General features: G+C 46.9%; 1 protein-coding gene across 2 annotated transcripts in view; it reads left to right on the forward strand.

Annotated features, from left to right (window-relative positions):
* The window catches only part of PNPLA8 (patatin like domain 8, phospholipase A2), a 295,777-nt gene that overhangs the window by 65,089 nt on the left and 214,355 nt on the right, over positions 1 to 16,333 (forward strand). For both annotated transcript variants that reach the window (XM_086919430.1, XM_086919428.1), the window contains one exon: positions 14,731 to 14,910. The gene's annotated coding sequence lies outside the window, so the exon portion shown is untranslated. The remainder of the gene's footprint in view (positions 1 to 14,730; positions 14,911 to 16,333) is intronic.

Here is a 16,333-nt window from a genome sequence, read left to right on the forward strand (position 1 = left end):
TTTTGTTAGTAATGCATAGTTAGGTATCCACTGACGACAATACGATGTTATGCCTAGGAACGCGCGCACCTCTCGCTGCGTGTTAGGTACCTGCATGTTAGTGATCGCTTTTATGCGCTCCGGCGTCAATCTCCTCCCCACTTTCGAAAGGAGGTGACCGAGGTAGGTGACCTCCGTTCGACAGTATTGGAATTTCGGAAGGGACACTTTATGCCCCCTCTTAGCCAAATGGTGCAACAATTTTACAGTAGCATCCCGACAACCCTGCTCTTCATCCGATGCTATTAGGATATCATCCACGTACTGCAACATTACATTGCCCGGTGGAAGTTCCAGATCATCCAATTGTGCCTTCAGAGCTTGACTGTATATACTAGGACTCTCAGTGTACCCCTGAGGAATTCTCTTGAAGCGGAAGCTACGGCCAGCCAATGAGAATCCGAAAAGGTACCTGCTATCTTCATGTACTGGAATACTGAAGAAAGCATTTTTCAAATCCAGGACAGAGAAATATTTGGCCGAAGGTGGAATCATTGTCAATATCGTAGTGATGTCCGAGACCACCGGGTACTGTGGCTCCACTACTCTATTTACCTGGCGCAAATCAATCACGAATCTATAGACATCAGGAGTATTATCTGTTGCATCAGGTGACCGTCTTTTAAGTACAGGCAAAATAGGACTGTTACATATATTCGAATCAGTCTCTTCCACTACTCCAGACTGTATTAAATCTTGAATTATTTGTAACAAGGCCTTCTCACCCTCTCTAGGTATTTTGTATTGCGGTATTCTGGGCAATTTGGCTCCCACCTTCACTCTTATTGACACCGGGGCAATGTCCATTCTCCCCACATCATTATCACTGACAGCCCACAAGCTGTCGGGTATGCCTCGAAACTCAGATGGCAGCGGGTCGTCTTTTGAAAAACACTGTAGTGGGCGGGCAACATTGGGGCCTAGAGTAAGGTACACGCCATCCGGGGAACAATAGATGGTGGCATGCAATCTCTTCAATAAGTCTAAACCCAACAAATTTTCACCACAATTTGATGTCAATAAAAACGGTGAATCAACAGTAAAAGGACCAATCGTTAACGTGAGAGGTTTAGAAATGGGGCTAATCACCGGAGTTCCCGCGAAACCCACGGATATGTTATTCTTGCCAGACAGAGCCGCCCCTGGGACCCGAGAACGAGCCACTGAACTTTTCATTGCACCCGTATCCACTAGAAATTTCTGTTGAGACCCTAGTAAGTCGGCTTCGACATAAGGTCCCCTCTGATCAACTTCCATAAGTACTGGTCCCATGCTCTGTCCTACGCTGTCCTAGTTGTGGGAAAACCCTGTCAAATCATCAACTGAGTAATCATCGTTATAGTACTGGGCACCATCGCTCTGTAACTGCTGCCTATTGGTATTATTGTCAAAATAATTGCCACCCGGCCTCCTGCCTCCTTCCGATCGTACCACCTGTCTTCCAGTATCACCACCACCTCTTCCTCGTCCGCGCCCTACACCAGCGCTCGCCTGAAGCAGCGGGCAATCCCTCCACCAGTGCCCCTCCTGCTTGCACTTCGCGCACTGATTCGGTCCCAGCCTGTCCCTGCTCTCACCTCTTCCAAATCCACCTCCGCGGCTCAGCCCCGCACCCCTTCCTCTGCCTCTCGCCACCTGCTGCAACAAAACCCTCGTCTTCAAATCTTTAGCCTTCTTCTCCTGCTTATCCTTGTTCTCATTTTCCCTGTGTTCGTAATATTGCGCCATACTTAGTATTCCCGAAGGAGAGGACGTCGTCCACGTGCTCTCCGACGCTTGCAGTCTGGCTGATATTTCAGGCAATAAGTTTGTGACAAACCTGTTGACGAAGAGCCGTAACCCCCCATCCTGTGACACATCCTGCCCACTAAAATCCATAAACGTTTCCTCAAACCTCGTAAAGAAATCAGAGACCGCCTCATCCTTTTTCTGCTTACAAGCCGTTAGTTTGTCCCAATCCACCTTCTTCGGTGGAATGAGAGAATGCATATATTTTATAATACGCCCTGGCAAAGCCAATATCTCAGCCTTCGGCTTCTCTCCTGGCTTACGCTCCTTGTCCCAATCCTGCAACTCCTGCCATGTACCACCCAGCTCCTCCGTATGATCCGTACCTTTCACTTGTCGCCACACATCAACCGGGACCAAAAGCCCGAAAAACAATTCAACATCAGCCAACGTCATCACAGTAGAAGACGCCGCTTCCGTAAGCTCTTTGTAATAGGCGGTCGGATTCTTTCTAGAATCCGGCAGCTGAGCCTTCAATGACAACACCTCACTTCTCTTCCATGGCGTGTACACCCATTGCTCCTGAAAATGCGCATCAATTCTGTTCCTTGTAACAGCCCTCGTGACTGGGTCTAACAACTCGGGGACCTCAGGATGAAAAATAGGGTGCACCTCTCGCATTGGGTGGAGACCCGGGAAATGGGGTGTACCGGCAGAGGGTAATTCATTCCTGTATTGCAAAAGCGCGCGCAGACTACTCATCACTTCCTTCACCCCCGTGTTCGTTCTGTACGCTCCAGCTTGTATATCCCGCAAAACCGCCGGGGCCACACCTCCATATCCCTGCTCCCATAGCGGTATCAATACACTAGCCATGTGCCACAAAGCGTGCTGCTGCATTAACGGCTCAAAATCTTTCATGGTGGACCAGATATCTTCAAACGAATAAATATTATTCCTGGCCCATTGACATGCCTGGTTAGCCACCAAACTTTTTTCATCCAAACCAACAGTAGAACGTGTAAGCAGCTTCCGTACCTGTGAGAACAATCCGCTACCTGCGCCGCGACTCGGTGTTAGCATCTCCTGACTGGGGGTGGTACTAGCTGAAACAGTAGGGAGTGCTAAAGAAAATGGTGAGGGAGCGGGTAAAGTGGGCTGGAGTAGAGAAACGAGGGGTGTCGAGGACAGGGATTGTTGGGGGGCACTCGCTGAAGGACCTGGAATGGCGCTACTAGGGGCCGAAAGTGGCAGGGAGGGGTACAATGGCTGCGGGGCATAAGGGGGAGGGGGTCGGGCATTCAAAATGTCCTCCATCTCATCTGGGTCGTCCTCTCGTACTACGTAACTTTTATTTTCTTTCGACCTACAAAGTCTATCTGCGCGCTCCATGCGTAGTGCATTCTCATTCCCCACCTGTTCCCTCGCTTTCTGCGCCATAGTCTGGGTGGACTTTTTATACTCCTCTTTCTCCTCTCGCATCTTACGTTTCCTGGCCTCTTTCTGCCACACTCGCAAAGAGTCGAACATACTCTGGCGGCTACGCCTAGCAAACAGTTTGTCTTGCAAATAATCCAATTTAGCTTCATCAAAAGAACCCGTCAAAGGCCATTGTAAATCCACATTATCAGCAGTGTATCGATGCCACAAAGTACCAAACAAAATCGGGACCAGTCCATGTTTAACATACATATCAAAACTCGGTGTCCCTTCAGGGGGTGCGGGTTGGCTCTCGGCCAGTCTAGTATCTGAGGGTCGACAACAGCATCCAAAACATTGCAACTTGCTAAAACACGGCATCTTTACTTTATCTTCAATCACAACTCAAGTTCATTCACGCACAAACATATAGACGAACCAAGTACACATATACAATATCTCCAGAACACGTGTTACCAACTGGGACAAGGCCCGTCGACCAAGTCCTGGGGAACCTGGACTCTACCGCAGACCGAACAGTACGCCAACTGTTCTGAGGACGGGGAACGGATCCGCCACCCGTGCGGCACTATGGATCGCTGCGCGCTTTACCGCGGGAAACCCGGATCACACCCCCACTGAATCACCACACTAGGAGTTCAGGGTGAGCGCACCAGAGTCTACCCACAGTGAGCCACGCCTTCACCACAGTACCATTCGGTCGGATCACTACAAACAATTACCTCGAAATACGTCCCCAACCCCGTCAAGTCTGTCAGAGCACCAACTCGTACTCTGAGTTCCCCGGAGCACACTAGCCCCAGGAGCACACCGGCTCCTCAAACCATCGGAGACACTCTAGTCTCCCGGAACACTCCCGTTCCTGCAGCAATCACAGGTGGACCACTCACCTTCCGTATGCGGCACCGACCTCTACCGTTCTCCACCTCCGGCTGCCAAGACCAACACGGTCAGCTTCAAGTTCCGCCTTCTGGACCCTGGCGTAAGATCCGAACCGGGACCTCTCCCGATCAGCAGGGTGGGGCAGCGCTGCGAGAACCAAGCTCGGCATCAAATGGGATCCCGGACCCACCGTGCCGACCAGCGGGTCCCCGGTCTTCTGCTACCCACTTACGGGTGAGAAAGATCCTTATCGCGGGGTCCCTATTCGGGCGCCATCTGATAAGCGTGGCTCAAATCCACTGGAGTGACTTACAGCACTCACCTATAATTACCTTATAGGAAGTCAGCCGGACAGTGGAGAAGTATAAACAAAAGTCTTTATTAGGCCAAACAACACTCATATGAGAGGGCCCTGTCCGACCTCACTCCTAGGAGTGCGAACGAGAGGACTGACTCTCTGCATCACAGCAATACATTATAATGCAATACAGTAAATGGGGTACGCCCCTTGTGGAAAACTACTGAGCCCCAGACCAGTGAACAATGCTCTCATACAGCAGGCATCTGCACCTGCGAGGGATACATTATTATCTCTGCTCAAGGCCAGGGAGCTAGGCTTCGGCGTCTCTGGGCATGAGAACATAACAGATAACATAAGTTGTTAGTTTCGGTCACAGTGAGCCGAGAAACGAAAACTGCTGTCTTAGTATATTTCTTTCTGTATTCCTGCGGGAGGGGCATGAGCGAGCAGAGCCCGCAGGCACGGAGAGTTACACAAAATGGTGGCACACAAGCTAAGCTAAGAAACTAATATGGTCACACATATATATACGAAATAGGTAAGAATATGAATTCAGCATAAGTGTGTTTACGTAAATGCATTAGTTAGTCATATGATGCTAACTCACACGTCATCATAGGGTAATTAGAGCATCGAAAAGTGAATTCTATCAAATGAGTTATGGTCACTGTCCTGCTGAGGAAAAACACACGTCAACCAGTTTGGGTCAAGGTCTGATATCCAACAAAATATAATAAATTAAGCTAGTATAGTGCAAGTGGTTGAAAGTATTCCTCCCCTCGTTGTCAGAAATCGCTCCTTTGTTAGATGCTCGAAGGCCTTGATTTAATATAAACGCTTTTAACTGAACTACAACAGCTGACCATTACTTAATGGAAAGAGCCAACCTAGGAACTGACCAGACCTGGTCTTCATTGCTGGTAAGGTCCTCCGTGTGAATGCTCAATGATTCAAATTTGCAGTTAAAATCACCAGCGACAATTTTATAAACATTGGCCTGAAGGGATACCATGTGGGAATCCATAAGGTGTATTATTGATGATTCTGAACTGCTACTCCCAGGCCTGCAATACATATTGTAGACATAATAAATCACATTAGTAGTAAACCGCAGGTAACACATAAAACATTGGGTGAACCCAAGTCAGTCACTTTGGGCAAGCAAGGCAGTGTGTTTCCAACCAGATGGTCAGCCCACCTGATAGTCATCCTTTCTCTATAGAAATTGCGGCCTGTGTGAAATTAACATATGTTTGGCAAAATTGGGGATATTGGGACCTGGTCTCTTGATCAAACATATCAATAAACCTTCATCAGTCTACACAGGAGTATTTGGTGGCTAATCTTGCAAGTTTTCCAGAAACAAGCTTACTAAGTGCCACAGACGAGAGGCCGTAGATGATGTGGTAGGGGCTTTTAAGAGAAGCATTGGAATAGATGTTGGACAATAGATGTATAATTACATGGTCAATTCCCAAGGAATCTATTATAGTCTGGAGTTTATTATGTTTGACGCAATAGAAGGCACAGCTAAGGTCCATAAAACCCAGGTAGGGAGCCCCCTGTTTGGCCCTGGTATATTTTCCTATTATCAGTCAGAGGTTAAGACACTGTTCAAGAGTGACACAACCCTTGCGGAAGCAGTCTAGAAGATCCAGGAGGATTGAATTACTTATAGCCCATGTCTTGAGTCTTTAAAAAAGCACCCTGCCTGAGACTTTAACAAAAGATTCAAGGAGGGCAGTTAGCCGATAGCATGCCGGACTGGCCTTACGCCTTTTTTTGAATATGGGAACTAGGACAGCATTGTCCCAGGTAGAACACCACTGCAGGCAGATTTAAATACATTGGCAAATAACAAACCCCAGACTAGCGGCTCAGTACAAAGCAGACCTGCTGGTACTCCATCCAAACCTGCAGCTCCAACAGATTGGCTAGCAATAATGGACAATGTATTTCTTCTACAGAAAAAATTCTATACAAGAGTGATTAGCCCATTTTCGCTCGATATTAGAGAGTGCATCAACAACTAAGTCTGAGGCAAATGTTTTCCTATAATTCTCAAACCACTCCTCGTTAGACACAAATGATTGTATGGTGGCAGATCACCCTAACTGAACAACTGTGAGTTGATCGTGGTCCAAAATTTCAGGAATCTTTAGTCTCACTGGCTTGAAGCAAATTCTCCCATGCCTTTTCTCTCAAGGTGTTTGTCCTATGTCTCAAAATCTGTTTGTAGTTGGTATGACAACTGGAGATAGCAATTGGGTCCCTAGGAACCGGCTGGAGGGCCTGTTTTAAAGCTTGGTGGGACTTAGTACAGGTTCCATCAAACTAACCTGTCTTGATTTCAAGAGTCTAGGGTTGATTAATAGAGTGTCAACTTGAGCACAAGTGTTTCAAATGACGCATTGACAGTAGTTGGTGCAGCGTCTGGCATTAAACAGATTTGAAGACCCTCCACTTTAGAATTAAACAATGATAGAAAGCGTTTTTTTCTACAAAAAAATACTTTTCAAAATTATAAGAATCTTCATCACTCTAACGTCCTCTTTCCCGTTGGTTGAATACAAACACCCTGCTGACTCATACACAAATATCAAATCATACCTCCCTATGTTGAAACGCTACAATTCTACTTTATCAGCCAATGGCTTTGCCATATTATTTTTAGAAGATGACGTTTTTTCACAATATTCATGTCACCATTTCATTATAAATAGCTCTCTTTTCAAAGCCATATGAAAACCTTAGAGAAACCGATTTTATACAAAGTTGTGTTTTCAAAATTACTAACATGCCCAATATTCTCATCACTCTTAACACTTTCTTATAAGCTGGTTTTATTCGAACACCCTACAAACTTACATGCAGGTATCAAGTCATCCTACATTATACTGGTTTTGGCCCCCTCTCCTTCCTCTTGTGACCTGTGTAGGGCATTCTCCGCTAGAATTATCTTCCTCTAAAAAGGCACTAGACCTATTCTTCCCTATGGTTGACTCCTCAAGAGCAGAAGTATGGCATTCTACAGTGGAAATAAGAGAAAGAGGTGAGCTTTCTTGTAAGATCGCTTTTTCTGTTAATGTATTATTTTAAAAGTAGCATCATATTGACTTGCATTGGAATAAACCCTTCCTAATCTCTAGTCTTGTTCCTCTCTCATACATTTTAGACTTCTTCCTCCCTTTGATCTCTTCTTGAAACTTTTCCAACATTTCCTCCAAGATTGCTTATTTTTTTCTTTGTCCCCTCCTCTAAATTCATGTTGTGATTTCCTGCATAGTCTCATTTATTTCTTCTCTTAAACATTCCATCTTACATCCACTCACAACATATTTGTGTTCATTTAATCTCCCATTTATGGTCTTGAACAATATTTAGGTCTTTGACTGCAGGGAATATATTAACACACAAAACTCTCAGAATTTTATTGATTTCTAAATACTGTTTTCGAGTGTTTGTAATCCCAACCATTTCTGGAACTCCATCTTGGATAGTCTTTCCAGTTTTATAAACAGACTTCTTAAACTTTTAGGTGGAACCCATTCTCGAGTACCCTTGGTCCAAATTTCCCGTTTTAAAAACTGTCAGCTAACTCCTCTCGTTTTTTTTATATACCTTACTATGTTCACAATAATTGAGATCAGTGATTGTCTTGCACACAAAATATATAGAGCGCATTGGGACTTGCCTTTTTGACGCTGGGGAGCCCGGGTGAAGGGTTGCTGCCTTTTCCGACTTGCTGGGGTTGCTGCCTGCCTCCCGCTGCCCACTCCCACTTCCATCTGGGGAAGCGCTGGCCGCCGTGTGGAGTGCAGGTCAGGGAACTGCAATCCCCAGCAGCCCAGGGAACCATGTGACCACATTGTAGCGCCAGGAGGCGCATAAAACGTACGACAGCCCTCCCTCGCGGGACGCGAGCGGGACACCGGGCTAAGCCCGGGCAAAGGGCGGGCCCTCTGTGGCACGAGGAGGACGGGACGGGCCACCCCGCTTGGCATCAGAACATGAGGAGGTAAAGAGACTCAGACTTTCTTATTTCCAGACCTCCCCAACGGTTATTTTGGCTTTGTGAACTCTGTTATTACCAGATCCTGCTGCAGTTTTGGTATTCACTGTTTTTAAATTTAGTTACATTATGATTCGCAAGGGGACTACCAAAAATGCCACCCCCAGAGGGATTCGGTGAACGGGACACTTGACCATTACCTAAGTAGGACAATATTGCCCACACCCCATGAAACAGAGAGTTTAGAACTATCCCCGTCCATAGACAGTACACCTAACAAGCGATCTCCCTTACAGTTAGTCGACACAGCACAAAATCTATCCCTACTGGAGGAACTAAATAATATATGTAAAACAAAGTATGCTTTGCTGGAACCAAGAACTAAGCAAACTGGTGCATTTAACTGCCCCACAGCAAGCACTAATCCCCAGCATAGTACACCATTCCACCAAAATGATAGTCTGTTAGGTACCCCCCACTCACTATCTGCAAAAGCCATCACCCTAAATATAGCACTCCCTCAGGATTCCCCGGCAAAAAGAAAGCAAAATGGGATTATACATCATGGAAGCCAGGCAAAACAACTGAAATTGTGCTCCAGCCCCGTTTTGGCCATTACCACTTCCCCAGTGGTCGCCTCTAATTCAAATTTAAATGTAAATTAAAAAAATTTAATTTTTTTTGCACCTTCCATCGATGAAAAACTATTGGCCCAGATTGAACATCTGGTCAAATCTATAATATCCCCAGTGATTGAAAAAATGAACATTCTAGGGGATAGGCTCACGGGATTTGAGGAAACAATCAAGGCCAGTTCGATACTCATAAAAAGCATTACAAAATCTGACCAACCCCAGTCTCTCGCTACCACAGAAGTGCCTAAACCATTTGCACAAAGTACTTAGGTCCAAATCCAACCAGTAGCCTCACTCACGCTAGTGCCAAATACTCCTAGAGTATCCATTAACCCTACATTAGTACAGTGCACTTCCGACAGAGTAGGCTGGAGCAAAGATCTAACATTTCATAAGGGGACAGTTTCTAACCACGGCAATATGCCAAGATCACTTAATCACATTCACTTACCATCGGATGCTGCCCCATTTGTCTGCGTTTTCTCGGGAGTGCCAGCACTCACAAGTGGAAAAACTGAAAGGCATCAGGACCTATTAAATAAAGTTACTTTTTGGCTAACAAAAAATAGACCCCTGCCCCCCACTATAGATGGGAGAATCTTGAGAGTTAGAAGGGTGGACTGGCTAGGGTCCCTCCCAAAAGATATCCCCGGTGACCTGGTTCTAGTAAAATTCAGGAACAAACACGTTGTCCCATATCTTCAGCCTTGGCAGCCCCAAAAAGGAGATGGCCCCATATCCACCTGGGATCTACATGACTTTTACCCTCATCAAGACCAACCGCTAAGTATAACCACCTGATGGGTGGAAGTGTCAGCGCATTGACTGGCTGTAATATCTCCACTTTTAACTGTTTTGAACCATTGTTTAACAGCTATCCTTGACTTAGATGTGGAAAAGTTTCAATAGATTCACCTTGTTTGTGATTAATTGTTTTAATTAAGGGACAACCAGCTGTAACGGTATTGTTTCAAATGCTAAATCCAATGAAATGAACATAATTACATAGGAATTTGTATCTAAAGGATTGGCTCATATTTTAACTTGTAGATATTTTGTGTTATTGCAATGTAGGTCTTATGGCGGGGCGGCGGGGGACGCCGGTTCGGCGACATTCTGGCTGAGATGATTTGTTACACCTCTGCGATATTGCGGGATATGCGGGGCCACTCCAGCTCCTGCCGCTTCGTCTTCCCGGGGCGATTTAAGGGTAAACGACGTTGCCCGGGTTGTGGCTGGATGCCTTCCTGGACCCGTGTCAATGTCCCTCGTCCAGCAACAGCTGGCGCACAGCATCTTTGCTTGCTGCTGAATACGAGGTCGGTAGGTTGCCATGCCCTGCATATTTACAATCTTCTTGTTAGGGAAAATCCCCTATGTCTGCTACTTACCGAAACCTGGCTGGGAGAGGCTTCCAACCCGGATGTCTTCTCAGCCATTCCTCCGGCGTATAATATCTTCCGGCAGGATAGAGTGAAGGGTAGAGGTGGGGGAGTGGCGGTAGTGGTGAAAAAGAGCGTTTCCTGCTCAGTGCTTCCCCTGAATTCCATCGGGAGCGCTGAGTCGCTCGCCTTCACGCTCAGACTGTCCCCGGGCCAGGCTCTGAAGGGGTTGTTGGTTTATAGACCACCAGGCCCTGTGGGTTCCTTCCTGGAAGATCTGCAGACAGCTGTCTCTGAGTTGGTGCTGACCTCACAGCACTGCGTCGTGGCCGGTGATTTCAACTTCCACCTTGACGTAGCGGACGACCCGGATGCGGTCAAACTGTTGGATATTACATCTCCACTGGGTCTTATACCGTTCGTGTCGGGGCCAACTCATGAGAAGGGGCATACCCTGGATCAGGTGTTTTCGTCTGTCCCTCTTACGGAGGTTGACACCCTGCCGGTGCTCTGGACCGATCACAGGCTGATCAGATTTTCGGTGCTGGAGAGTGCGCGGCCGGATAACAGTGCCTCTGTCTTGTCTATACCGGCCTCGAGAGCGCTGCATAGAGTGACACCTGATATGCTGGAACAGGCGCTTCTGGATCACCCATGCCACCTTTCGGGCGATCTGGACAGCGACACTGAGGCTTTGCAGCTATGGCTCATTGATAGGCTGGACGATCTGGCCCCCAAGGCAGCCCCCCGGTCCACGGCGGCACGGCAATCTGCACCGTGGTTTACGGAGGCGCTTCGTGTGGCTCGCAGCCAATGCAAGGTGGCCGAGAGGGCCTGGCGCCGTCTGTATGATGGGGAGGCTAAACTCGCCTATAAGGCGGCGGTGAAGGCCTACCATCGGGACATCCTGGGAGCTAATAGGGACTATTTGGCTAGGAGGATCGAGGCATCTGCGAACTCCTGTAAGGAGATCTTCACCATTGTGAAGGAGTTCACGACCCCTAGCTCCCAATCGCCCCTTTTAGTTTCTCCGGATACGTGGGCATGTGATCTTGCTGGCTTCTTTACTAATAAGATCAAGGCGATTCAGGCCTCCTTTGTGGAAGAACCGGAGGATGGAAGCGGCGTCACCGGGGCTGGGTGCGGACTTCCGCACACACCGGCGGCGGTGCTGTCTGATTTTCCTGCTGTTTCCAGCGATGTGTCCAGGCAGCTGCTGGCCAATCTGAAATCTGGCTCGCCACTTGACCCCTGCCCCGCCAAATTTTTGGCTGGGATGGCGGCGGTGGTGAACCCGCTGGTTAATCCCATCCTCAACGCCTCTTTGAGGGAGGGGAGGGTCCCTAGCTCTTGGAAAAGAGCAATGGTGATCCCCCTCCTAAAGAAACCGGGTCTCGACGCCGAGGTTCTGGCCAATTATAGGCCAATTTCACTTCTTCCGGCCCTCGCGAAGATCACGGAAAAACACGTCCACGGTGTCCTGTCGAGCTTTCCGGAAGCTAACAATCTGCTCCACCCATCCCAATCCGGTTTCCGTCCTAATTTTAGTACGGAAACGGCATTGCTAGAGGTCACTGAGATCATCAGGGAGACTCTGGATGTTGGCGGAAGGGCCATGTTGGTCATGTTAGACCTATCGGCGGCCTCGACACCGTCCCCCATAGGGCGCTCTTAGCGAGGCTTTATGACATCGGCCTTAGGGGGACGGCGCTCAGGTGGTTCACATCTTTCCTTGAAGGCCGCCGCCAGACGGTCTGGGTTTCCCAGAGCTCTGCCGAGATGCCGCCACTGGGAGTTGGGGTTCCACAGGGTTCTGTGTTGAGCCCCACGTTGTTTAACATCTTTATGTCCCCTTTGGCGGCCTTTGTGGAAGCATATGGGGCCCAGATCGTCTCCTACGCCGACGACACGCAACTCCTCTTCACATGCGGGAAAGACCAGGAGTTTGATGGAGGGAGAATTCAGGACTGTCTTACATTGGTCTTTGACTGGTTCCAACAGAACAGTCTAAGGGCCAACTCAAGCAAGTCCGAGGTCCTATTCTTCGGTTGCGTTGCCGATCCGGAGTGGCAGCACTGGTGGCCGTCCGACATGAGCCCTCCTGCACAGTCTTCCTTGGTGGCTAAAAATCTGGGTGTCAAGCTGGACAACCAGCTGTCGCTGCGAACACATATTCTGGGTCTGGCTGGCACCTGTTATGGAATTTTGAAAATGCTCCGTAAATTCCTGCCCCTGCTGTCTGAGGAGCACAGGCGTATTACTGTGCAGGCTCTCGTCAGCTCTAGGCTAGACTATGCTAATGCCCTCTTTCTAGGCCTCCCTGATTACCTAGTTCAGCGCCTACAGGTGGTACAGAACTCTGCCGCCCGGGCTATCTTTGGCCTGCGTAGACGAGCCAGAGCCTCCGGGCTGCTACAGGCGCTACACTGGCTGCCTATCCGGAAGCGGATCCAGTTTAAATCCCTGACCTTGATGCACAAAGCCCTTTTTGGATCAGGGGCTGGATACCTGCGGCGGAGACTGGCCTTTTATCGACCAGTCCGCTCCTTGCGTTCGGAATCCCTTTACAAAGCGGTGGTCCCTCGGGTGAGGAAGGCCCGCACGGGAGGGCGCTCTTTCAGCTGCAAAGCTCCCCAGCTGTGGAACTCTCTTCCTCTTTCGCTGCGCAGCACTGCCAATTTGTTCCAGTTCAGGAAGAGCCTGAAGACCTGGCTTTTTAATCTTTAGGCTGTTCTTACTGTTTCAGTTTCAGTTCTTTTCCTATTCTTTTTGCTGTGTTGTGTTATTTTTATTCTGAGTTGCAGGTGGAAAGCGCCGGGACACTCTTTTCGAGTAGCCGTGCGCTATACAAGAGCATCATAACATAACATAACATGAATGTTATGCTTTTATGATTTGAAAATTTAAATCGAATAAAGCTGTTACTGACTGACTATAGAAATCCTAGATCGTTTTTAATTTTCTTATGCAGCAGTCCCTCATCCACCCATTGTTTTGTGTTACAGGGATGAAAAATGACCCTGTATTGGCTACCAGCCACTTATTCAGTGACCTTACTATTGACAGTTTGCACATATCTATATGCATTTGCGGGGAGCCAAAATCGATATAAAGCAACCCTATATCCTAGTCATCCAATGATGCTATTATTCAAAATTGATCTTTCCATCTGTGCAATAATTTATTCAGTATCTCAGATACATTCACAATAAAAACACAATCTATACAAAGTGTTCCTGAGAGGATTCAAATCATATACATTCAATTTACATCAGAGCATAGGATTGTGTAGGGGGTATTACAAAAAAAAAACTTACAACTAGAATGTGCTAGAATTAAATATGTCAGGATGACAAAAAATGAACGTTTTTTCTGAAAAAAACTCAAAACCTATTTGTTCCCATGATGCCTCACCAACCTTCTGCTCCTCTCGTTTGTGCTGGGAAGCTCTCGGGTAGCCAGGTGCTTTATAAATCGCATAAACAAACACAAACATAGTGGGTTTACAGTGTCAAACCTGTAGAATACAATCCACCCAAGCCCGTCTCACTGCCTTCACAAGTTAGGAATATGCAGTAAACAAAATCCGAAATGAGCGTTCGTTAGGTTGCCTGCATAATGGGCTTGAAATTGCACTAAGCATCATAGTTGTCATGAAGGTTAAAGTGAATTTGGGCCTACATTAAATTTTCCTCAAATTCTGACTACAATTTATTTGCATATTGTATTACTTGATATGTTGCCACTGAAAGCCATAACAATGTTTTATGTGAACTATCGTTTCATTAGGTAAGTTATGATTTCTTGAGCCAAGGATTAGCCAGGGTTAGTCATGAACTTTCCACTATGTAATGAATGTTTCAACATTATAGACATACAATTATGGCAACGTGCGTACTATGAATTTGTTGAAATAGAAGACTTGAATTAGGAAGCACACAAACCTATACTTTACTGGGAATTTACCAATGGTTATGCCACTAGAATATTTTGATATGAAAGTAGCAAGAATTTCCTAGCACATTATCCAAAAACTGCTCAGTATTTGCCAGCGATTAGCCATAAATGTGCTATGATGAAAGCTATACATTTTGCCGACCGCTAATAATGAAGTGTAAGACACGAACCATGATTTTATATTAATAGTTGTTTTCCTTTTATAAGATTTGAACCATTAATTGACACGAAAAATAGCAATGAATATGCTGAGGTGTAATCCAATGTTTTAGTAGCATTCCCACATGAATCTGCCTCATATTTATGTTTCTCTGTGATATGAACATTTATTTTATACTCCCGATATTCTTCCAGATGCGGCTGTAGAATTACTGCTGTGTAATCCACCAGGGAGGCTCTGCTCTAGAACCCTGCCCTATATCAGCAATGTGAAAAGCAGGCAATATTACCCACTTGGCGATGTCCAGAGCAAAGGGCCTATGCTGCTATCCTGTGCTGCATCTCCGCAGACCATAAATTCTTCAAAGGACCTGGGTATGTAAAGTAATTGGGAGCTCAAGACTGTTTTGCCGATTATATAAAAATGCCTCTTTCAAAACATTAGACACAAAAGTTGTGGTTAAATATGTTTCTTGTGAATATTTCTAATCGCAGATCTCTCACTAACATATTCCCCAGGTGCCACACCAGATCCAAACAGTTTTCATAGCAGTGCTCACTGGGCAGCTCCGTGTAGTCTTTGTTCTGCCCTGGAATTGATAGAGAGGAGCCTGCATTAGCTACAACCCTGCATGCTCCAGTCAGTTCTTTTGTTACATGCCTTTGAATGCAGATCTGTAGCTCCACTCCCACCTCGGTCCGTATTTTAATAAATAACAAAATGTAATCCAGTGTGCAAGGAAATGACATATTTTTAAACAAGTCTTCAATCCATGCCAGTACTTGTAAAAAATAGATGTTGGTCACAGACCTGCTTGAGGCGTGTCTTTGCTGTTGTTTGGACTCATGGCACAACTCAGTCTTACGCCCTCAAAGGCAGCCCAGGACCGCATAGCCCCACAGAGAGAAGTCACGGCCTTGCATAAGTCCCACTCTCTCTTTCTTAAGGTAGTGCATCCGGACCCACTTCAATGGCCTCTTCTGCAAGAAGTCTTCTTTGCGGTTAAAGTTCTCTGGTATGTTGGAGTCCAGTTTGAAGCATAAGAAGGCAAAGACGACCCCATCTTGTCAGTCTCTATCAAAAGAGATGCGATGAGGGTGTAGTGGTGCCAATTGCTCTTACTTCCAAGCTCCAATTAACAAGCTGATTTCCCAATGCACCCTGAGTTCTCCTGTCCATCGGTGACACTGCAGTGTGCCAAGGCCTTTAAGGAGGCCATGGTGCATATCTCTGCATATCGGATTGCTGATGGTTGATCCATCCTCTTTCCAGCCTGAACCCGTTGGGCCTGTCACAGTTTCAGGAGTGACTCTGGTGCAGACTTCCACCCTGGTTTCAATACCTAGGTCTCTTCCTCCTTCATCAACGCTGCTGACAGTGGAGGAGAATCCGATACGGACTCTGATGTCCAAACCTCAAACTGCCATAGCTCAGCCCGACCGAGGCCGCGCTCCAATTCTTCTACAGTTTACCTGGTCTGCACACAACCCAAGTCTGATCCTTTGATTTCACTACAGCCGAAGCACATTTAAAGGCTCCATTGCCTTTTTGCCTCCCACTCTGACCAGAGCTTACCACCACTTGGAGATGACGTTGGGAATGATTTACCTCCCATTATGATGATGACAGTGTGTAGACAGACTGACAGCAGCTGTGGACCCTGCAGGTTTGAGCAGTGGGACCGGGTTAGGGGGGATTCGACATATGACAATGAGGGAAAATTAAATAAATAGTTAATTTTTCCTCGCCGTCTGTCGAAATCTCCACCCGCCCCACCGCTCCTACCTGCACGTGCCG

Source organism: Lissotriton vulgaris, chromosome 1_1, assembly GCF_964263255.1.
Source record: "Lissotriton vulgaris chromosome 1_1, aLisVul1.2, whole genome shotgun sequence".
NCBI classification, from domain to species: domain Eukaryota; kingdom Metazoa; phylum Chordata; class Amphibia; order Caudata; family Salamandridae; genus Lissotriton; species Lissotriton vulgaris.